Source organism: Hyla sarda, chromosome 4 (genome assembly GCF_029499605.1).
Source record: "Hyla sarda isolate aHylSar1 chromosome 4, aHylSar1.hap1, whole genome shotgun sequence".
NCBI classification, from domain to species: domain Eukaryota; kingdom Metazoa; phylum Chordata; class Amphibia; order Anura; family Hylidae; genus Hyla; species Hyla sarda.
In genome coordinates this window covers 338,059,560-338,084,347 of record NC_079192.1, presented here as the reverse complement: position 1 = coordinate 338,084,347, position 24,788 = coordinate 338,059,560, and the positions used below count along the sequence as shown (strand labels likewise).

Sequence of the window (24,788 nt, the reverse complement as noted above, 5' to 3'; positions counted from 1 at the left end):
GATACATAGCCAGGACACATTATATAAAGGCATGCTAATGAATTGACAAGCTGTGCATTTGCCTGGGAAACTGGTACACCCAGACCTTGGCTTCACTTTAGGGATTCCCAAAATGACGATTCCGGGACTTCCTGTATTATATAACATTATAAAATTACATAAAGAGTTCCAATATGATTAAAAGTGGAAACCCATCATTGAAATAGTTAATAGTAAAACCAATTTAAAATGCAACAGTTCTTAAATACATATAAAAACAAAATAAAAGAGATTCCACAAAAAGTTGCCGGCAAAAAAATTGAGGAGCGCTGTTCCGCGATCTCTGCGTATCATTCAATGACTCACTCAGTAGTAGCGCTGTTCTTTGTAATAGTGACATTGTGACAATGTAACGGTTCCGTACGCTGCGTATATGCGGCAGTGATATTGATTGTGACGGACCAAATGCCGGCTAACATTGGAAAACCTTTTGTCCTAAGGTAATGATTACGCATCTTTTCATTGCATGACACTGTTACGCCGAGCGCTCCGGGTCCCCGCTCCTCCCCGGAGCGCTCGCTACACTCTCCTCACTGCAGCGCTCCGGTCAGATCCACTGACCCGGGGCGCTGCGATACCGCCTCCAGCCGGGATGCGATTCGCGATGCGGATAGCGCCCGCTCGCGATGCGCACCCCGGCTCCCGTACCTGACTCGCTCTCCGTCGGTCCTGTCCCGGCGCGCGCGGCCCCGCTCCCTAGGGCGCGCGCGCGCCGGGTCTTTGCGATTTAAAGGGCCACTGCGCCGCTGATTGGCGCAGTGGTTCCAATTAGTGTTATCACCTGTGCACTTCCCTATATCACCTCACTTCCCCTGCACTTCCTTGCCGGATCTTGTTGCCATCGTGCCAGTGAAAGCGTTTCCTTGTGTGTTCCTAGCCTGTGTTCCAGACCTCCTGCCGTTGCCCCTGACTACGATCCTTGCTGCCTGCCCCGACCTTCTGCTACGTCCGACCTTGCTTCTGTCTACTCCCTTGTACCGCGCCTATCTTCAGCAGCCAGAGAGGTTGAGCCGTTGCTAGTGGATACGACCTGGTCACTACCGCCGCAGCAAGACCATCCCGCTTTGCGGCGGGCTCTGGTGAAAACCAGTAGTGACTTAGAACCGATCCACTAGCACGGTCCACGCCAATCCCTCTCTGGCACAGAGGATCCACTACCTGCCAGCCGGCATCGTGACAGTAGATCCGGCCATGGATCCCGCTGAAGTTCCTCTGCCAGTTGTCGCTGACCTCACCACGGTGGTCGCCCAGCAGTCACAACAGATAGCGCAACAAGGCCAACAGCTGTCTCAACTGACCGTTATGCTACAGCAGTTACTACCACAGCTTCAGCAATCATCTCCTCCGCCAGCTCCTGCACCTCCTCCGCAGCGAGTGGCCGCTTCTGGTCTACGACTATCCTTGCCGGATAAATTTGATGGGGACTCTAAGTTTTGCCGTGGCTTTCTTTCCCAATGTTCCCTGCACTTGGAGATGATGTCGGACCAGTTTCCCACTGAAAGGTCTAAGGTGGCTTTCGTAGTCAGCCTTCTGTCTGGAAAAGCCCTGTCTTGGGCCACACCGCTCTGGGACCGCAATGACCCCGTCACTGCCTCTGTACACTCCTTCTTCTCGGAAATTCGAAGTGTCTTTGAGGAACCTGCCCGAGCCTCTTCTGCTGAGACTGCCCTGTTGAACCTGGTCCAGGGTAATTCTTCCGTTGGCGAGTATGCCGTACAATTCCGTACTCTTGCTTCAGAATTATCCTGGAATAATGAGGCCCTCTGCGCGACCTTTAAAAAAGGCCTATCCAGCAACATTAAAGATGTTCTGGCCGCACGAGAAATCCCTGCTAATCTACATGAACTCATTCACCTAGCCACTCGCATTGACATGCGTTTTTCCGAAAGGCGTCAGGAGCTCCGCCAGGATTTGGACTCTGTTCGCACGAGGCGTTTCTTCTCCCCGGCTCCTCTCTCCTCTGGTCCCCTGCAATCTGTTCCTGTGCCTCCCGCCGTGGAGGCTATGCAGGTCGACCGGTCTCGCCTGACACCTCAAGAGAGGACACGACGCCGCATGGAGAATCTCTGCCTGTACTGTGCTAGTACCGAACACTTCCTGAAGGATTGTCCTATCCGTCCTCCTCGCCTGGAAAGACGTACGCTGACTCCGCACAAAGGTGAGACAGTCCTTGATGTCTACTCTGCTTCTCCACGTCTTACTGTGCCGGTGCGGATATCTGCCTCTGCCTTCTCCTTCTCTACTATGGCCTTCTTGGACTCCGGATCTGCAGGAAATTTTATTTTGGCCTCTCTCGTCAACAGGTTCAACATCCCGGTGACCAGTCTCGCCAGACCCCTCTACATCAATTGTGTAAACAATGAAAGATTGGACTGTACCATACGTTTCCGCACGGAGCCCCTTCTAATGTGCATCGGATCTCATCACGAGAAGATTGAACTTTTGGTCCTCCCCAATTGCACTTCTGAAATTCTCCTTGGACTTCCCTGGCTTCAACTTCATTCCCCAACCCTGGATTGGTCCACTGGGGAGATCAAGAGTTGGGGGCCCTCTTGTTCCAAGGACTGCCTAAAACCGGTTCCCAGTAACCCTTGCCGTGACTCTGTGGTTCCTCCTGTAACCGGTCTCCCTAAGGCCTATATGGACTTTGCGGATGTTTTTTGCAAAAAACAAGCTGAGACTCTACCTCCTCACAGGCCTTATGATTGTCCTATCAACCTCCTCCCGGGCACTACTCCACCCCGGGGCAGAATTTATCCTCTGTCCGCCCCAGAGACTCTTGCCATGTCTGAATACGTCCAGGAAAATTTAAAAAAGGGCTTTATCCGTAAATCCTCCTCTCCTGCCGGAGCCGGATTTTTCTTTGTATCCAAAAAAGATGGCTCTCTACGTCCTTGCATTGACTACCGCGGTCTTAATAAAATCACGGTTAAGAACCGCTACCCCCTACCCCTCATCTCTGAACTCTTTGATCGCCTCCAAGGTGCCCACATCTTTACCAAACTGGACTTAAGAGGTGCTTATAATCTCATCCGCATCAGAGAGGGGGATGAATGGAAAACGGCATTTAACACCAGAGATGGACACTTTGAGTATCTGGTCATGCCCTTTGGCCTGTGCAACGCCCCTGCCGTCTTCCAAGACTTTGTTAATGAAATTTTTCGTGATCTTTTATACTCCTGTGTTGTTGTATATCTGGACGATATCCTGATTTTTTCTGCCAATCTAGAAGAACACCGCCAGCATGTCCGTATGGTTCTTCAGAGACTTCGTGACAATCAACTCTATGCCAAAATAGAGAAATGTCTGTTTGAATGCCAATCTCTTCCTTTCCTAGGATACTTGGTCTCTGGCCAGGGACTACAAATGGATCCAGACAAACTCTCTGCCGTCTTAGATTGGCCACGCCCCTCCGGACTCCGTGCTATCCAACGTTTTTTGGGGTTCGCCAATTATTACAGGCAATTTATTCCACATTTTTCTACCGTTGTGGCTCCTATCGTGGCTTTAACCAAAAAAAATGCCGATCCTAAGTCTTGGCCTCCTCAAGCGGAAGACGCCTTTAAACGGCTCAAGTCTGCCTTTTCTTCGGCTCCCGTGCTCTCCAGACCTGACCCATCTAAACCCTTCCTATTGGAGGTTGATGCCTCCTCAGTGGGAGCTGGAGCTGTCCTTCTACAAAAAAATTCTTCCGGGCATGCTGTTACTTGTGGTTTTTTTTCTAGGACCTTCTCTCCGGCGGAGAGGAACTACTCCATCGGGGATCGAGAGCTTCTAGCCATTAAATTAGCACTTGAGGAATGGAGGCATCTGCTGGAGGGATCAAGATTTCCAGTTATTATTTACACCGATCACAATAACCTCTCCTACCTCCAGTCTGCCCAACGGCTGAATCCTCGCCAGGCCAGGTGGTCTCTGTTCTTTGCCCGATTTAATTTTGAAATTCACTTTCGGCCTGCCGATAAGAACATTAGGGCCGATGCTCTCTCTCGTTCCTCGGATGCTTCTGAAGTTGAACTCTCTCCGCAACACATCATTCCTCCTGACTGCCTGATTTCCACTTCTCCAGCCTCCATCAGGCAAACTCCTCCAGGAAAGACCTTTGTTTCTCCACGCCAACGCCTCGGAATCCTCAAATGGGGTCACTCCTCTCATCTCGCAGGTCATGCGGGCATCAAGAAATCTGTGCAACTCATCTCTCGCTTCTATTGGTGGCCGACTCTGGAGACGGATGTTGTGGACTTTGTGCGAGCCTGCACTATCTGTGCCCGGGATAAGACTCCTCGCCAGAAGCCCGCTGGTTTTCTTCATCCTCTGCCTGTCCCCGAACAGCCTTGGTCTCTGATTGGTATGGATTTTATTACTGACTTACCCCCTTCCCGTGGCAACACTGTTATTTGGGTGGTCGTTGATCGATTCTCCAAAATGGCACATTTCATCCCTCTTCCTGGTCTTCCTTCAGCGCCTCAGTTGGCTAAACAATTTTTTGTACACATTTTTCGTCTTCACGGGTTGCCTACGCAGATCGTCTCGGATAGAGGCGTCCAATTCGTGTCTAAATTCTGGAGGGCTCTCTGTAAACAACTCAAGATTAAATTAAATTTTTCTTCTGCATATCATCCTCAATCCAATGGACAAGTAGAAAGAATTAACCAGGTCTTGGGTGATTATTTACGACATTTTGTTTCCTCCCGCCAGGATGACTGGGCAGATCTTCTACCATGGGCCGAATTCTCGTATAACTTCAGAGTCTCTGAATCTTCCTCCAAATCCCCATTTTTCGTGGTGTACGGCCGTCACCCTCTTCCCCCCCTCCCTACCCCCTTGCCCTCTGGTCTGCCCGCTGTGGATGAAATTTCTCGTGATCTTTCCATCATATGGAGAGAGACCCAAAATTCTCTCTTACAGGCTTCATCACGCATGAAGAAGTTCGCGGATAAGAAAAGAAGAGCTCCTCCCATTTTTTCCCCTGGAGACAAGGTATGGCTCTCCGCTAAATATGTCCGCTTCCGTGTCCCTAGCTACAAGTTGGGACCACGCTATCTTGGTCCTTTCAAAATTTTGCGCCAGATTAATCCTGTCTCTTACAAACTTCTTCTTCCTCCTTCTCTTCGTATTCCTAATGCCTTTCACGTTTCTCTTCTTAAACCACTTATCATCAACCGTTTCTCTCCCAAATCTGTTCCTCCCACTCCTGTTTCCGGCTCCTCGGACATCTTCTCCGTCAAAGAGATTCTGGCATCCAAAAAGGTCAGAGGGAAAACCTTTTTTTTAGTGGATTGGGAGGGTTGTGGTCCAGAAGAGAGATCCTGGGAACCTGAGGACAATATCCTAGACAAAAGTCTGCTCCTCAGGTTCTCAGGCTCTAAGAAGAGGGGGAGACCCAAGGGGGGGGGGTACTGTTACGCCGAGCGCTCCGGGTCCCCGCTCCTCCCCGGAGCGCTCGCTACACTCTCCTCACTGCAGCGCTCCGGTCAGATCCACTGACCCGGGGCGCTGTGATACCGCCTCCAGCCGGGATGCGATTCGCGATGCGGATAGCGCCCGCTCGCGATGCGCACCCCGGCTCCCGTACCTGACTCGCTCTCCGTCGGTCCTGTCCCGGCGCGCGCGGCCCCGCTCCCTAGGGCGCGCGCGCGCCAGGTCTTTGCGATTTAAAGGGCCACTGCGCCGCTGATTGGCGCAGTGGTTCCAATTAGTGTTATCACCTGTGCACTTCCCTATATCACCTCACTTCCCCTGCACTTCCTTGCCGGATCTTGTTGCCATCGTGCCAGTGAAAGCGTTTCCTTGTGTGTTCCTAGCCTGTGTTCCAGACCTCCTGCCGTTGCCCCTGACTACGATCCTTGCTGCCTGCCCCGACCTTCTGCTATGTCCGACCTTGCTTCTGTCTACTCCCTTGTACCGCGCCTATCTTCAGCAGCCAGAGAGGTTGAGCCGTTGCTAGTGGATACGACCTGGTCACTACCGCCGCAGCAAGACCATCCCGCTTTGCGGCGGGCTCTGGTGAAAACCAGTAGTGACTTAGAACCGATCCACTAGCACGGTCCACGCCAATCCCTCTCTGGCACAGAGGATCCACTACCTGCCAGCCGGCATCGTGACAGACACTACTCTAAATAAGAGGTGGCCTCAATGTAATGCCAAAACAAGGATCACAGTTTACCATGTATTGGGTAAACTTGAGTGTATCCCGTTATTCGCGTATTGTTTGCGCTTCCAATTAATATTATTTGACAGCCCAAGAAAAAAATGGTAGCACATGCATATGAAAGGGCAAAAAATCATATGCAAGCAGAATGTCTGGTCACTAAAAAGAAATCTTCAAACAAGGATTTCTCAGACCAGTGTAATTTTATTACAGTATTTAATAAATTTGCTAAAAACATCAAAAGTGTCCTGGGAAACAACTGGCAAATACTAAAAATGGATCCATTCCTAAAAGATGTCATTCCAGCAGCACCTTTGGTTATATACAGAAGAGCTCCTACTCTTAAAAACCTGTTGGCGCTGAGCCAGTTAAAACAGCATAAGAAAAAAGCCTGCATTAAATAAAAAAAGGGAGCTTTAGATGTGGCAAGTCCCGTTGCTTCTGTTGCAAAGAAATATGCAATGGAACTACCTCCATCACGTCACAAAGCAATGGCGATACATCTACCATTAAAAACCACCTAACTTGTGATGGTCTCTTAGATACAGAATAAACAAGCATCGTCAAAATTTTAGAAATCACTTTCTTTTGCATGGGTTCTCGAGGCACTAATCATGTGGATAATATGCAACCCTTTAAAGTAACTCCAATCGACCATATACCAATACAGTTACCAACAGATTTGAGCTTTTAGAGAAGAGAGAGTTCTTCTGGATTTACAAAATGGGAACGCTGAACCCAGAAGGCCTTAACAAGATCATAGAAACCATCATACAGTAATGGAAACTTTTCAAATTTTTTCCCCCTCCTTTCAACTAGTCCCTCATATCGCTCTGATCATGACCGTCATACCTGCTTCGGAAATATATGTATATATATTCTTCCTAAAGCATACAATAACAAAAGCACAATCTTGTTAAAAAATTATAAATGTACATTTTTCTTTTGCCCCTGCACAGTTTGAACTGTAGTTGACGAATATGTGGGAAACTCAGGAGTAATACTCTGAAAAACGAATATCTACAACTTTATACAACTTACCAATTCCCCTTTTTGGATTGTCAAATGGCATAAATTGGATGCACAAATAATGTGCGAATAGTGCATCTTGAACTGTTTTCTTGGACTGTCAAATAATATTAATTGGAAGCACAAAAAATGCACGAATAGAAGAATAGCGGGATACACCCAAGTAAACCCAATACATGGGAAACAGTGATCCTTATTTCGGCATTACATTGAGGCCACCTCTTATTTAGAGTAGTGTCATGCAATGAAAAGATGCGTAATCATTACCTTTGGACAAAAGGTTTTCCAATGTTAGCCGGCATTTGGTCTGTCACAATCAATATCACTGCAGCATATACGCAGCATACGGACAACGTTACATTGTTACAGTGTCACTATTACAAAGAATAGTGCTACTAATGAGTGAGTCAGTGAATGATACGCAGAGATCGCGGAACAGCTCTGCTCAATTTTTTCACCTACAACTTTTTGTGGAATCTCTTTTCTTTTATGCTTTTATATGTATTTAAGAACTGTTGCATTTTTTGTTATTTTATTATTAACTATTTCAATGATGGGTTTCACTTTTAATCATATTGGAATTCTTTATGTAATTTTATGATGTTCTATAATACAGGAAGTCCCAGAATCGCCATTTTGGGACTCCCAAGGAAGCCAAGGTCTGGGTGCACCAGTTTCCCGGGCAAATCCACAGCTTGTCCAATCATTAGCATGCCTTTATATAATGTGTCCTGGCTATGTATCTGTATGCACATCTTGATAAAGAGCTCGGTACGAGCTAGAAACGCATTGAAAGTGCTATAACCATCCTTTTATACCTTTTGATGTTGAAATAAAGAAAAACTTTAGAAGCGTAACCTCTGGAGAACTTTTTCTGCTTGCTCACCCTTTTGGAGGATCGGGTGCTCCAAGGCTGCTGACCCGCTCAGTGATGTGCTGTTCTAGATGTTATGCTCTCAACATAACCAACTCCAGTGAGCATAAGTTATCTGCAACTCTTGCTCGCATATACTATGGTAAAACACTAGGATCGCGCTCCTCTCTCTCTTTTTGTCTCTGGGAGACAAAGAGGCCGATTCCCCAGCCGTCATTCTCAAGCTAGACAATCTTATAGGGGCATCCAACTCCCCAGGACGGACAATGTGTCAGTTCCACCAACCACTTACCAACCCACACCATTCTTCCCTTCTAGAGGAAGGCCCTGGAGGGCTAGAGGCCATAGAGGATATCCGAGAACGAGATCCTCTGCAGGTAAGACTTCTTCCATATTTTTCTCACATTCCTCTAGGAGGGAGAATACAACATTTTATCCACGTTTGGTCTATGATCACGGTGGACACTGGATTCTAAATACTATTCAGGAATATCAAATAAAATTTATTTCCTCTCCTTATCAAATTCAAAACCCTCAGCTGATATCATTTTGAAAACAAAATCAGAATCTTATATGCTTGGAGATCCAGGAACTGTGTTCCAAAGGTGCAATCATACCAATCCCTCTCAACACCCCAGGTTTTCTAAGCAATTTATTTTTGGTAAAAAAGAAAGATGGAGGCCACAGACCAGTGATGAATCTGAGATACCTCATCAATTTTGTTGTGTACAAACATTTCAAAATGGAGGGTATCCATCTATTAAGAGACTTATTATTACCAAACGATTGGTTGACAGAAATAGACCTAAAAGACGTCTATCTCACGGTGCCACACCTTCATATCAATTGTCTGGAACTTTTTGCGGCTTCATACGCTCTCAAGAGTTTCGCCAAACACAGATCTCATTGAAGTATTCTAATGCGGATACAATATCCCTGCAGTACAATACATCAATCGATTAGGAGGTATCAAATCAAAGACTCTTTCCAACATAGCTAAATAATTTTGCCATTTTTGCCTCAACCAAGATATCACTTTAAAGGCAGAATATTTCCCTGGGTTATCCAACTACACAGCAGATTGGAACTCTTGGTACCTCACAGATTACAGCGATTGGAAATTGGATCCCATAATGCTCCCCATCAACTGCATCTATTTGCATCCAGACTTAACCGCCAAATCCCTCAATGTTTCAGTTGGTGCCCAGATCCGGAATCTCTGGGCACTGACGCATTACATCAAATTTGGCCCAAGGGGACGCTTTATGTGTTATTTGTTCTAATTTTGAGGACTCTTTTATTGACCAAGATATACAAATCAACAATAGTTCTTATAACTCCATTATGGCCGACTCAACCATGGTTCCCTCAAGCTCTAGGGATGTCCATAGATTCTCCTTGCATAATCCCAACTCGCCATTCCATTCTGACAGATCCATTGGGCATTCTCATCCTTTGATCTTGTCCAATCAGATAAGCCTATTCGTTTGGTTCATAATAGGTCAACATTAACTAATAACAAACTTTCACAATCAGCTCAAAACATCCTTTCAGATGCATGGGCCCCAGGTACCAGATCAGCTTATGGATCAGCCTGGAAAATATGGTCTAATTGATGTATTCAACGGGATCTGGATCCCATACATGCAGTGGCGTAGCTATAGAGGTCGCAAGGGGATCATGTGTATGTATGATGTTTGCATGTATGTGTTATGTGAGGTGTGTGTGTATGATGTGTATATATGTATGTTTTATGTGTGAGTACATGTATCATGTGTGTTTGTATTATTGCGTTTGTGTATGTATGTTGTGTATATGTATATGTATGATGTGTGTAGAATGTGTGTATGTATGTAATGTATGTATGTAGGTGTAAGCGCGATGTATATATGCATGGGGGTTTGGTGTCTGGAGGCAGCGTGTGTATGAATGATGTGTGTATGTACTGTATGTATGATGTATGAATCATGTGTGTAAGCAAGATGTATATGTATGATGTGTGGAGATGTGTGTAAGCTATAAGGATGTATGTATGATGTGTGGAGATTAATTATGCAGAGGGATCTGGAGGCGGCGGGTGTATGTATGATGTATGTGTGTGTATGTATGTATAATGCATGTGTTTGGGGGGTCCGGAGGTGGTATGTGTGTGAATGATGTGTGTATGTACTGTATGTATGATGACAATGAAGAAAATGAGGTGGCACTCACGGTATTGTGAACAGTATCTTCTTTATTCGGTGCGGTGCATAAACAGACAGCAGGGCGCTTGGATCAGCAATGTAACGGACGACAGCTATTTCACGCCGCTACCAGCGCTTCTTCAGGTGACCTGAAGAAGCGCCGGGAGCGGCGTGGAATAGCGGTCGTTCGTTACACTGCTGATCCAAGCGCCCCGCTGTCTGTTTATGCACCACACCGAATAAAAAAGATACTGTTCACAATACCGTGAGTGCCACCTGATTTTCTTCATTGTCTTTATGTGAATGCAATTCCTGCACTCTGAAGGTTGAGCACCACGGAGCATACAGTTTTAGGATCTGTGTTTCCACAAGCACTAAGATGGACTCTGCAGGAGTGCAGTATTAACAGAGGTCAATCAGTGCCAACTCTCTGTTTCTCTAAGTCACTGTATGTATGATGTATGTATGAATAATGTGTGTATATGAATGATAGATGTGTGTAAGCAAGATGTATGTATGTATGATGTGTGGGAGGATACAGCGTATAGCATGGTTATTTTGATGGTTTAAATTCAGGGGCACAGTGTGTGGCAGTATTATATTTAAGAGGTAAGTATTATTTTCAGGGTGAACAGTAGGTGGCAGTATTATATTCAGGGGGTACAGTGGGTGGCAGTATTATATGCAGGAGGTACAGTGGATGGTAGTTTTATATTCAGGGGGTGCAGTGGGTGACAGTATTATATTCAAGGAGTACAGTGAATGGTAGTTTTATATTCAGGGGCACAGTAGGTGGCAGTATTATATTCAAGGAGTACAGTGGATGGTAGTTTTATATTCAGGGGGTACAGTAGGTGGCAGTATTATATTCAAGGAGTACAGTAGATGGTAGTTTTATATTCAGGGCGTACAGTAGGCGGCAGTATTATATTCAAGGAGTACAGTGGATGGTAGTTTTATATTCAGGGGATTAAGTAGGTGGCAGTATTATATTCAAGGAGTACAGTGGATGCTAGTTTTATATTCAGGGGATTAAGTAGGTGGCAGTATTATATTCAAGGAGTACAGTGGATGGTAGTTTTATATTCAAGGGGTACAGTAGGTGGCAGTATTATATTCAAGGAGTATAGTGGATGGTAGTTTTATATTCAGGGGATTAAGTAGGTGGCAATATTATATTCAAGGAGTACAGTGGAGGGTAGGTTTATATTCAAGGGGTACAGTAGGTGGCAGTATTATATTCAAGGAGTACAGTGGATGGTAGTTTTATATTCAGGGGATTAAGTTGGTGGCAGTATTATATTCAAGGAGTACAGTGGATGGTAGTTTTATATTCAAGGGGTACAGTAGGTGGCAGTATTATATTCAAGGAGTACAGTGAATGGTAGTTTTATATTCAGGGGGTACATATGCAGGAGGTACAGTGGCTGGTAGTTTTATATTCAGGGGGTGCAGTGTGTGGCAGTATTATATTCAGGGGGTACAGTATTTAGCAATAATAATGATTATTGTCTTCATACAGAGGATGAGGATCTACTGACAAAGGGAGACCCTATGATGTCCAGGTGTCAGACTCTGCAGAGAAGATGGAGCTGGAAGAAGTCCTGACATCTGGACCAGATGAAGAAGAAAAGAAAAGACAACAGAGAAGACGTCACTCAGGTCACTGATATCATTGTGTTTTCTCCTGACTGTCCCATCAGAGCTGGAGTCACTTGTAAGTTCCGCAGTGATGATGGGTGATGTTGTACCCTAATCTGTGGCTCTCCAGCTGTTGAAAAACTACAACTCCTATAATGCCTGAGGCTCTCCAGACATGATGGGAGTTATAGCTTTATAACAGCTGATTGTTGATTGGTAGGGGTCCCAGCAGTTGGACCCCCTCCAGAAAAATGGGCTGCTTATTCTTAAATGCCTGTTTTGTCTGTCTGGCCCTGCCTGTTAGTCACTTATGTTGTTGTGTATTCCCCTGACTGTAGTCACTGATATCTTTGTGCAGCCGAGTAAGGGGTCGTCCGGGATTGGGGAAGAGGGTCGTTAGGTGGTAGGGGGCCCAGGGCAATTTTTCGCACCAGGGCCCCGTGGTTTCTAGCTACACCCCTGCATACATGCATCTATAAATCAAATGATTAATTTCCTTCCTCATTCCTATGACAAAGGTAGGACTTATCATACTATTAACGTACACCGTTCAGGCATATCTTTTTATCATGCCCCAATACATTCCATTTCAGTAGGTAAACATCCTTTAAGTTGTGAACTTATGAAAGGCATTAACCCCTTAAGGACTCAGGGTTTTTCCGTTTTTGCACTTTCGTTTTTTCCTCCTTACCTTTTAAAAATCATAACCCTTTCAATTTTCCACCTAAAAATCCATATTATGGCTTATTTTTTGCGTCGCCAATTCTACTTTGCAGTGACATTAGTCATTTTACCCAAAAAATGCACGGCGAAACGGAAAAAAAAATCATTGTGCGACAAAATCGAAACAAAACGCCATTTTGTAACTTTTGGGGGCTTCCGTTTCTACGCAGTGCATATTTCGGTAAAAATTACACCTTACCATTATTCTATAGGTCCATACGGTTAAAATGATACCCTACTTATATAGGTTTGATTTTGTCGCACTTCTGGAAAAAAATCATAACTACATGCAGGAAAATGTATACGTTTAAAAATGTCATCTTCTGACCCCTATAACTTTTTTATTTTTCCACATACAGGGTTGTATGAGGACTCATTTTTTGCGCCGTGATTTGAAGTTTTTATCGGTATGATTTTTGTTTTGATCGGACTTTTTGATCACTTTTTATTCATTTTTTAATGGTATAAAAAGTGACCAAAATACGCTTTTTTGGACTTTGGAATTTTTTTGCGCGTACGCCATTGACCGTGTGGTTTAATTAATGATATATTTTTATAGTTCGGACATTTACGCACGCGGCGATACCACATATGTTTATTTTTATTTTTTTACACTGTTTTATTTTTTTTATGGGAAAAGGGGGGTGATTCAAACTTTTATTAGGGAAGGGGTTAAATGACCTTTATTAACACTTTTTTTTAACATTTGTTTTGCAGTGTTATAGGTCCCATAGGGACCTATAACACTGCACACACTGATCTCTCATCCTGATCACAGGCGTGTATTAACACGCCTGTGATCAGTGTTATCGGCGCTTGACTGCTCCTGCCTGGATCTCAGGCACGGAGCAGTCAATCGCCGATCGGACATCGAGGAGGTAGGTAAGGGCCCTCCCGGTGTCCGGTCAGCTGTTCGGGACGCCGCGATTTCACCGCGGCGGTCCCGAACAGCCCGACTGAGCAGCCGGGTCACTTTCACTTTCACTTTAGAAGCTGCGGTCAGCTTTGTCCGCCGCTTCTAAAGGGTTAATACCGCACATCGCCGCGATCGGCGATGTGTGGTATTAGCCACGGGTCCCGGCCGTTGATGAGCGCCGGGACCGACGCGATATGATGCGGGATCGCGGCGCGATCCCGCTTCATATCGCGGGAGCCGGAGCAGGACGTAAATATACGTCTTGCGTCGTTAAGGGGTTAAATATAGATGTCCCCCATTACCTAAATATAAGTCTACATGGGATGTTTCCATAGTCTTATATTTAATTAATTCTTGGGGAGATAATGACCTTTTACCATTAAAACTTCTATCTTACAAACTTACAATGCTTTTATGTCTAATATCTTTCAAATGAGTATCTGATGTTAAAGCCTTAGACATTTCCCACAGACAATTCACTCCTCAAAGTGTTGTTTTTCCTATAAATAAACATACAAAAAACTAACATCCGGAAGGTGTTTTATCCGTTTTTTCCTGATCACAAAAATCTTTGCGTAGTTAGTTGTCTTAAATCCTATGAACATAAAACTAAATCTATTAGAAACTCCTCAAACTCTCAATTAATTATTTCATATTGTAAACCTCACTTACCTGTATCCCCTCCAACTCTTGCTAGGTGGATAAAACAAGTCATGTCCTTAGCAGGTATAGATACATCCATTTTTAGAGCCCACTCTACCAGAGGTGCCATGTCCACTAAGGTTAGACCAGCTGGTGGTTCTTTATCGGACATACTAAAAACTGCTAACTGGTCCACAGAGTCTACTTTCAAAACTTTTTATTTTAGACCCAGTACTCATGTTTCTATGACTGTATTTTAGAACATATTTTACATTTATCAGTTTCAATTGTTTATAAGCTTTGAACAAGCATAATGTGAGTTTCCTGGATTGTAATAAAATTGGAGATTTTCCTACCCTTGGTGACGGAAAATGAGATTTTATTAAAGACAGGAGACGAACATTATCCCACCCAGTTGACCCAACCCTATCTATTAATATTTTTCTTTTTCAGTATAACTAACTACAAGTTATGGATTCCATTGAAATTATATTTCCAAGTTGGATCTTTTTTCTCTGGCAGTTAATCTAATTGATTCCGAGATGATCCTATGTTCCAGTTCAATATTACAGTTTAGAATGCCTTTTACATCAAGAGTTTGTTTGGAATTCCTTATTCTATACTACATGAAAGAAAGAGGAGGAGCCTTTATATCTATTCGGACTATACCATTCTTAACCGAACACTAAACATTAGTTAACACCTGTTAAACTTTTTTCTTGGAATATACTATTAACCCTTTGTTTGCTTCTATAGAAAATAGTAAACAAAGAATAGCATAATGTTAGTCTCCTGTCTTTAATAAAATCTATATTTTCCGTCACCAAGGGTAGGAAAATCTCCAATTGTCTGTTTTTCCCCCACAGCAACCAATCACAGCTCAACTTTCCCTTAACAAGAGCTTGTTAAGATATAAAAGTTGAGCTGTGTTTGGTTGTTATGGGAAAAACCAGACAACTAGGGTTTCAGGCTAATTGATAAATATGGGCCAATATATGTCTAAAGTGCTGAAATCCTATATTTCTGTGTTTATACATTGTACATGCAAATTCCTGTATTTCTATGGTCAAACATGCATACACTAAGTTCTTTACAGTGGGCTAGGGGTTAACTATTGTCTTGCAATGTGAAGAGAACAGTATATGGTCACACGTCCAACTCCCTGAATAGTTGTTCATCTTCATCCTCTTTTCTTTGTGTAGGAGGTGGTGGAACCAATTCACTAAGTAGTTCTGGCTTATCTAGAGTGTAGAGAACACTTTGGGGGAGATTTATCAACACCCATGTAGAGGAAGAGTGGTGCAGTGGCCCATAGCAACCAATCAGATTACTTCTTTCGTTTTTGAAGAGGCCTGTGAAAAATGAAAGAAGCAATGTGATTGGTTGCTATGGGCAACTGCACCACTCTTCCTCTACACAGGTTATGATAACTCTCCCCCATGGTGCTCTGTAGCTCCTGTCACTATATGAGGAGACTGCAAAACAATGAGCCATAGGTGTAGCCAGGGCCAGACTGGGACCAAAAATAGGCATTTTAGAATTAGCAGCCCATTTTAGTCATGGGTGGGTGTGGCTATGTGGAGGTGGAGCCACAAATGCGAGGGACCAAATGTTAATCATAGCTGGGTATAATAGAGTACATAACAGGGGAAAAACCCATATATATATATATATATATATATATATATATATATATATATATATTCACATATACACATGTGCTATAGTCACACAGTGTATTTCAAGCATATTTCATTTTTTTTAAAACAATGGGTCCGCGAAATTTTGGAAAGATTGTGTTTGTATTTTGATTATAAATGTGCTTAATGTAAGTGTATGGGGAAGTAGATGTCTGTGCACTCAATATGTAAAAAGGACATATTTTTTACTGGCGTGTATGGCACATTTCATATTATGGTTAGTGCACGGCAGTGAGACAGGGCTCCAAACAGAAAAGGGGCTCCAAACAGAAGATTACGGGGGGCCCCAGTGCTCGGACTCCCCGCGATCTACTGTAAAACTTATCCCCTATCCTTCGGATAGGGGGATATGTTTTTTAACATGAGATTTGTCCTTTAATTAACATATTGGCCCTCATTTACTAACAGGATTCCTACTCTTTTTGTCAGGTTTTGCTCCTAAATTCTGTCGCACGGAACGTGAAAAAACTCGACAGAATCTGAAAGACTCTTAAAACCTACAAAATGGGTGTGATTTTTGGGAAAAGGGGCATGTCTACATTTCATCCAAAATCATTCCTCTTTTCTGAAAATAATGTGAATTTTCTGAGAAGAAAACCCTACACTTTAAAGGGGTACTCCGGTGAAAAACTTTTTTTTTTTAATCAACTGGTACCAGAAAGTTAAACAGATTTGTAAATTAAGCCGCTAGAGGAGGAGAGAGCACACCGTATAGCTTAAGTATGCAAATATACGATACCACTGGTAAACACTGGCAGCGTCCGGACCCGATGTATAACATATGCAGCACCTGCGGGGTGCACACACTAGATAAAGTATCAAGCAATACAATGGAAAAGGGTAGCGTGCACTCACCGCGGGTAAACTGCTGCAAGCCCGAGGTCCGGGATCACTATAGCATAGACGAGGACGGTCAGGGGCGCTCAGAGGCTACGCCGGCAGTTTCGGACGTAGGAACGTCCTTCTTCCGGCCTCAAGGAGTACTCCGGTGAAAAACTTTTTTTTTTCTAAATCAACAGATGACAGAAAGTTAAACAGATTTGTAACTTACTTCAATTAAAAAATCTTAATCCTTCCTGACGTCATGCGCCACGCCGTGCAGTGCATAGCAACGACGCAGGGGACGCACACCGGAGGCCTGAAGCAGCGCGGACCCGACCCCGGCAACAGGTAATTATGCAACCAGGGATGGGGGGAGGCAACGGGGCAGCGGCGCCGGCAATGGGTGCTGTTGCCCCTTATCTCCCCCTGTCTGTCAGCGCCGCTTCTCTCCCCCTGGCTATCGGCGCCGGCAATGGGGTGCCGGCACCGATAGTCAGGGGGAGAGAACGGGCAGCGGCGCCGATAGCCAGGGGGAGAGAAGGGCCGGCAGCAGGGCTCTAGACCCCAGGGCAGGCAGGGGCAGAGAAGCCGGCAGTGCTGGCTGTCTCTGCACCTGCAAAGCCGCTGCAGTTCATTGATTTAAAGCGCCCGCTTTAAATCATTGAACTGCAGCGGCTTATCGGCGTATAACACGCACATAGACTTTAGGCTAAAAAATTTTGCGTAAAAAGTGCGTGTTATACGCCAATAAATACGGTAATATTAACAATAATATCAGTATACAAGGAGGAATATTATCACCATACATATTACTATCATACTGTTACTGACCAAATCCTGTATCCTGAGACCAATATTACCAATAATACCAGTATAAAAAGAGGAATATTATCACCATACATATTACCATCATATTGTTACTGACCAAATCCTGTATCCTGAGACCAATATTACCAATAATACCAATATAGAAGGAGGGATATTATCACCATACATATTACTAACATACTGTTGTAGTCAGTGTATAGCAGCAGTGTCCTGAGCTTCAAACTATTCTACACCAAAGTTACACTTCTATCAAGGCTCTGTTCACATGTTGAAATTTCTGTGTGGATTTCCGGATTGAAATTTTGCGAGGAGATTCCACAGCAGCAGAGTTCTGTTGTATTCAATGTCCTATCACCCTACTTGTGTCAGTGGCGGCTTGGTAGGCAGCGGTCAGCGGAGCTCACTTGAATTGCACGGCGGACAAAAGTGTAGCGTATGTACACAGTGACTTCTCCAGCAGAATATTGAGTACAGCTCAGCAGTATAATACAGGATATAACTCAGGATCAGTACAGGATAAGTAATGTAATGTATTTACACAGTGACTTCACCAGCAGAATAGTGACTACAGCCCTGGAGTGCAGGCCGATTAGTTGTGGGTGTGGTCATGCTTCAGCTGTGCTGTGTGTCTGCGGTGCCTCCTGAGCTCCAGGGATTTCCATCTGTTCCACCTGGAGCCTGCTTCCTCCTCCCCAGGGAGGGAGTGGGTTTCCAGTGATGAGTGAGGGAGGCGAGGCCCAGGCTTCTGCTCCCCGGAATAGGCCGCAGGGGAGCAGGGGAGGCCAGCAAGCGGCCTGTGCAACGGAGGATGTGGGGGTGAGGCGTACCACCAGGAGTCGCAGCAATGTTGCTCCAACTCCCCCCACAGAGGCAAGAAGCAAAAAGGTTTCTGGAAATGAGGATCCCAACTCAGGAAAGCTGAGTGCTGCAAAGCCAAGTTCATCTGGAGGAAGGCAGAGTACTCATGGAGGTGAAGCCGACCTCAGCGAGGAAGGCTGGGGAGTGCGGAGGACCCGGGAGTCTATTTTCACCTATGGCACCCGGGCAATAAGTCACCTCCATGAGTATGAAGACGCCAGCAAAGCTGCCAGGAGACTTCTGGAGGAGCTAAGGTGTGCCCGCGCCAGGGCTGGCATTACTTCAAAGAAGAGGAAGCAAGAAATTCAGGCACAAATGAAAAGACTTATGGCTGAAATCAATGCCTTGGAGGAGAGGAAAGAAGAGTTAAGGGAGATGAGTGGACCATTAAAAGAGAAAATGGTAAATGAAGACCGCTTCAGGGAGAGGGCTGAAAACAAAGAGAGAAGGTTGAAGGGGCTGCACCCTGAGAGCCAGGTGGATGATGCGGAGGAGATGGATGGAGACCAACAGCCAGATCCACCTGGTAGCCTGCAGCAAGACCAGCAGGCCCCGTACAGTGGGCCCCCTGCAGAGCAGCCAGCAGTGTCACCTGCCGACTCAGGGGAGGACAGTGACAGCAGCGGCCAGGGATGGGCGCTGATGGCACAGATCAGAATGCTGGAATCCCCAGTGTGTCCTCAGAATCTGGTATTCGGCGATGAGCTTCCAGATGAGGCACCTGGGGGTAAGAAGAAAAAAAAGAAGACCAAGCCAAAGCAGCAAGAAGTGGTGAGTTACATCTACACATCCCTCCCTGTAAACTCTTAGTCGGCCGCAGGGTTAGCTCACTGTGCGAGCCCCGTTACCCAGCCCAGCCCGTGTTCTGTGGTAGACTCGATGCAAAGGTGCGGGGAGAGTACAGGTACTAAAAGGGTGTAGAGCTCCATGCCTGTTTGCAGTAGCAGGGATGGAGCAGAGAAGGCCGAAAGGCCGAATGGCCGGACAGTGAGGGGAAAATTTTGTTTTGCATTGGCGCCGCTGATCCCATTGGTCAGCGGTGCCCTGATAGGACTGGAGTAATTGCTGATGAGGCGGTGGACACTAATAAGAACAGGGCTGGGGCCTCCTCTAGACCGGGTAAGCATGCTGCCCGTTCCCTTAAAGGGCCACTGGAGGTTGTCCCAGCCCTTGTGCCCCATGATGCCAAGGCAAAACTGACTGAAACGTCATCATCATTATCATCATCATCTGCTGCTGCCGGTTTATCTGTTTCTGGTCCAGCCAGTGTGAATGAGAAGGTAAATGGGGGTGCGGGGTGTATGACTGGGGAGAGAATGGAAGTTGATGTTACCAGGGAAAGTGTTATTGGGGGAGGTGGTGGTGTTGCTCTTGTTGGGGGTGGTGGTGATGGGGCTAGAAAAAATGTTGTTGGGGACCGTGTTATTGGGGTTGGTGCTGATGTTGTTGTTGGGGGTGGTGGGGATGTTGTCATTAGTGGTGTAGGGTCTGGTCCGGTTGCCCCCCCAGTGGTGATAGACCCTAGGAGTGATGCAGATGTCACTGCTGGGGGAAGTAGGATGCTTTCCTCGTCTCCTGACTCTAGGGACGGTTTATTGCAATGACATCTCCTTTAAGCTCTGAAAAAGGGGGAAAGGTCGATCAATGTAGAGTGAGAGCAGTTGATTTGTCATTCTGGATAGAGAGACACGGTCTCTCTGCCTGAGAGGAAAGAGGGGGGGGATACTGCGTGGTCCCTCCCAACAGCCGGGCCAGGTAGTAACCGTAGGCATGTGGTTCGTCTTCGGTGGCAGGGCAAAAATATGTGTCCATCAAGGACCAAAGTGGTAGAGCTCTTGCTAAAGATGGGCTTCAAGGCGGTTGATAGCTATCCCATGATACATCCCTATGGTTCTCCTGAATTCGATATCAGTTTTGTTCGGCCAGAGGGTCGAACTATGAATTGGTAAAGAATACGTCAAAACGAAATCAAGGGAGTGACCGTTTTGACCCATAACGAATCACTCTCTTGTGTAGACATTAGAGATGAGCGAACTTACAGTAAATTCGATTCGTCATGAACTTCTTGGCTCGGTAGTCATGACTTTTCCTGCATAAATTAGTTCAGCTTTCAGGTGCTCCCGTGGGCTGGAAAAGGTGGATACAGTCCTAGGAGACTCTTTCCTAGGACTGTATCCACCTTTTCCAGCCCACCGGAGCTCCGGAAAGCTGAACTAATTTATGCAGGAAAAGTCAGCAACCGCCGAGCTGAGAAGTTCATGACAAATCGAATTTACTGTAAGTTCGCTCATCTCTAGTAGACATCATCACCTGGTTAGGACGGTATGGCGAAGGTCATGGAAGTTCCCCAGAAGAACAGGGAAGAGTTTGGCATCTGGTCAGGAGCCTGGACGTTTTTGGTAAAACTTAAGCGTTCAGGAAATACAGTTACTCTTATTCCATCCTCTGCCTTTCTCGGTAGGGATCGTATCCAGATTTTCTACCGGGGTCAGCCGAAGCTCTGTCACAGGTGTGGTGACCCCACACACTTCAGTGCAAACTGTACGGTACAGAAATGTGCCTTGTGTGGGGGTGTAGGCCATCTTGACGCATCTTGTGCAGAGATTAGGTTTCACCTGTGTGGGGACTTAGGTCACCCATTCAGTCGTTGTCCTCGTTCTTTCGCTAATGCGGTCTTGGCCCCAGCGGATGAAGATCACGAGCCGGAATCTGCTGGGGGAGGGAACTAGCAGAGGTGAGGGAACTGAGGGGTCAGTGAGGAACAGCAAGAAAAAGACACCAGCCCAACTAAGACATCTTGATAAACGCCAAAGGGATAGGGTGATGGGGAAAGCCAGGGTCATCGGGACGACCTCTTATCCTGTCCCAGAGGCTAATCTTGCTGCTGAGACCTTGAGGAATGAGGAGCTGGATAAGGAGGTCAGGGGGATCCAGAATAAGGAAGGTGCCATCTCCTCAGATAGCGTGGAAGAGGATAATGAGGGATGGCAGAAGGAGACACGAAAGCGGGGTACAAATAGAAAAAGGGGAGATTTAAGATCTTCTCCCACCCTGGTTCAGGTGTCAAAGGAAGGCTAAACTGACTCCCCTCTGACTCCCCTCCAATCGATTCCGAACCCTCAAGGACATCTCTTCCTCTTCTTCGGAAGGGGAGGCTGAGGGTGAGGTTGGGCTTCCAGGGGGCGCCGAGTCCTCCTCTCCTGAGGAGGTTATGTACTTGGGGGAAGGGACTGGCCTGGAGTCAGGAGACGAGGAAAGCAAAAATGTGTTTGGTGTGATGGATACTTCAGTATCTCTTAAGAGGTGGAAAAAGAAAGCTGTCTAACTCAATCACTCTCGATGGCAGCACCCTCTCTCCGTCTATTAATGTCGCCAGCATTAAAGAGGTACTCCGGTGAAAACCTTTTTTCTTTTAAATCAACTGGTGGCAGAAAGTTAAACATATTTGTAAATTACTTCTATTAAAAAATCTTAATCCTTCCAGTACTTATTAGCTGCTGAATGCTACAGAGGAAATTCCTTTCTTTTTGGAACACTGATGACATCATGAGCACAGTGCTCTCTGCTGACATCTCTGTCCATTTTAGCAACCATGCATAGCAGATGCATAGCAGATGCATAGCAGATGTATGCTAAGGGCAGCATGGTGGCTCAGTGGTTAGCACTGCTGCCTTGCAGTGCTGGGGACTTGGGTTCAAATCCCACTAAGGAGAACAATAAATAAAGTGTTATTATAATAACATCAGCAGAAAGCACTGTGCTCGTGATGTCATCAGAGAGCATTCCAAAAAGAAAATAATTTAAAGAAAGCATTATTTTTTCATTTGTCAGTTTATTATAAATGAAAATGATTTCAAGTCACAATACAATTATGACCCTCACTGCCATTCATTGAAAATGTGACATGTAAAAGTGGTCAGAGGCCTCGTGGCAGAATACGGGTTTCTAAGGCTTTCAGAGAGGTTATTTCTGAGTCATACAAACAGACAAAGGTGCAGTGAATGGCACAAAACCTAATGTGCAATGTAGTATAGATATTCTTAAAGGGTAGCTCCCACCATCCTATTTTTTTTTTCTTGCTAGCCCATTCCCCCCCCCCGCTACGGCACTAGCCCGTTCCCTCCTCCCCCCCCACCCCGCATACCCCGTTCCCTCATTACACTTGCAGTTACTGCAGAGTCCGGCAGCGGGCGTGCAGGGACAGTGGCGGACACGAGGTGGCGGCGGCATTGTGCGGGAGGAGTGGCCTCCCAGCCAGTGGCCGGGGAGCCAATGCGCTCGCTCCCGCCTGTCTGATTGACAGGCAGGGAGCGAGTGCAGCCTAACTGAAAAAGGACTGATTGCCACTCCAAAATCAGTCCTTTTTCAGTAGCCGGTTTTTAAATGTAAATTAAACCTTTTTAATGAAAAAAAATAATAATAAAAGTATATTAGAGATATGTTGTAGTACATAAGTACTACAACATATCAAAAAATAAAGTTGGTGACAGTGCCCATTTAAGAATAGATGAAATTCCAAGGAAATAACACTGTCCTTGATTTCAAAGAAAACTTGAAATCAAGGAACTTACATATCTATTCTTTAGCCTCCTGCTCCACATCTAGATCTGCATGGTTCTGGTTTCCTATCTGTGCACAGATTGCGGGAGATTTATCAAAATCTGTCTAGAGGAAAAGTTGCTGAGTTGCCCATAGCAACCAATCAGATCGCTTCTTTCATGTTTCAGAGGCCTTGTCAAAAATCAAAGAAGAGATCTGATTGGTTGCTATGGGCAACTGGGCAACTTTTCCTCTGGACAGGTTTTGATAAATCTCCCCCATTATCTTTATAATTTAAATGATATTGAGACTTGTCTAATAATATATGTTAAGCAAACCAATGGATTTGTATTAAATGTAAAAGGGAACCTGTCACCTGAAAGGGTTGTCAATAAAATTCATGTTATTCCCAATGTATAACTTACAATGCTTAAAGTTCCTTGTACTGCTTTGAAAATATGTGAGAGTTCATTTCTGCGCCACTTTTAGGATTTATGATGCCAAAAATGTACGAGTTGGAGCCCAATTGTAAATCTCTGAAAATCCTGCAGGAACAAGGTAATCTCGAATAATTTACAGTGATTATGATATTAGTGCCCAGACAATTGACAATTGTGATGATGTAACATGTCTGAAAGTAAGCTGAGGTGGGACAACCCCTTTAAAGACACAGCCTACTTTGACCTTGAGCACAATTTTTAGTTTTTTCCATTTTTTGTTTTTTCCTCCTCATCTTCTAAGAGCCATAACTCTTAATTTTCCATCCACAGACACATATGGTGGCTTGTTTTTTGCATGAACTTTGTAGTATATTGATGTAGTGGCGGTCACGTGAGAAGGGTAAGCCAGCCGGCTTGAGGAAAACAGAAGTACATATGGCAGCTTGTAGTAAACAAGAGTAGAATGTAGCGGTGATAGAGAGGAAGCGGCCGCAGAGTGGGGGAATAGAGAAATATAGAAAGGACGAAAATTTCCCAGCCTTTTCGTGCTTTCTATATTCCTCTATTCCCCCCCTCTGCCTCCCATTGTATTCAGTTCTGCCATTCTTTCATTCATTCTATTCCCTGTTTTTTGCTCTCATTCCTACACACCGGTCTCTATCCTTCTGATACACTCCTTCTCTGATACAGTGGGAATCAAAAGTTTGGGCACCCCAGGTAAAAATTTGTATTAATGTGCATAAAGAAGCCAAGGACAGATGGAAAAATCTCCAAAATGCATTAAATTACAGATTAGACATTCTTATAATATGTCAACAAAAGTTAGATTTTATTTCCATCATTTACTCTTTCAAAATAACAGAAAACAAAAAAATGGCATCTGCAAAAGTTTGGGCACCCTGCAGAATTTATAGCATGCACTGCCCCCTTTGCAAAGCTGAGACCTGCCAGTGTCATAGATTGTTCTCAATCATCATCTGGGAAGACCAGGTTATGTCAATCTCAACGGTTTTAAATGCCCAGACTCATCTGACCTTGCCCCAACAATCAGCACCATGGGTTCTTCTAAGCAGTTGTCTAGAAATCTGAAACTGAAAATAGTTGATGCTCACAAAGCTGGAGAAGGCTATAAGAATATAGCAAAACGTTTTCAGATGTCAATATCCTCTGTTTGGAATGTAATTAAGAAATGGCAGTCATCAGGAACAGTGGAAGTTAAAGCAAGATCTGGAAGGCCAAGAAACATATCAGACAGAACAGCTTGAAGGATTGTGAGAAAAACAATACAAAACCCACGTTTGACTGCACAAACCCTCCAGAAAGATCTAGCAGACACTGGTGTTGTGGTACACTATTCCACTATAAAGAGTTACTTGTACAAATATGGTCTTCATGGAAGAGTC

The 24,788-nt window shown here is 45.0% G+C and overlaps 1 long non-coding RNA gene across 1 annotated transcript in view; it reads right to left on the bottom strand.

Moving 5' to 3' along the window:
- Positions 1-23,028, bottom strand: part of LOC130267162 (uncharacterized) — a 50,480-nt gene extending 27,452 nt beyond the window's left edge. Inside the window, exons 1-2 of the long non-coding RNA XR_008843075.1 lie at positions 22,978-23,028; positions 16,754-16,905 (exon numbers count right to left, since the gene is read on the bottom strand). This is a non-coding gene — a long non-coding RNA (uncharacterized LOC130267162). The remainder of the gene's footprint in view (positions 1-16,753; positions 16,906-22,977) is intronic.
- Positions 23,029-24,788: the final 1,760 nt, after the last annotated feature.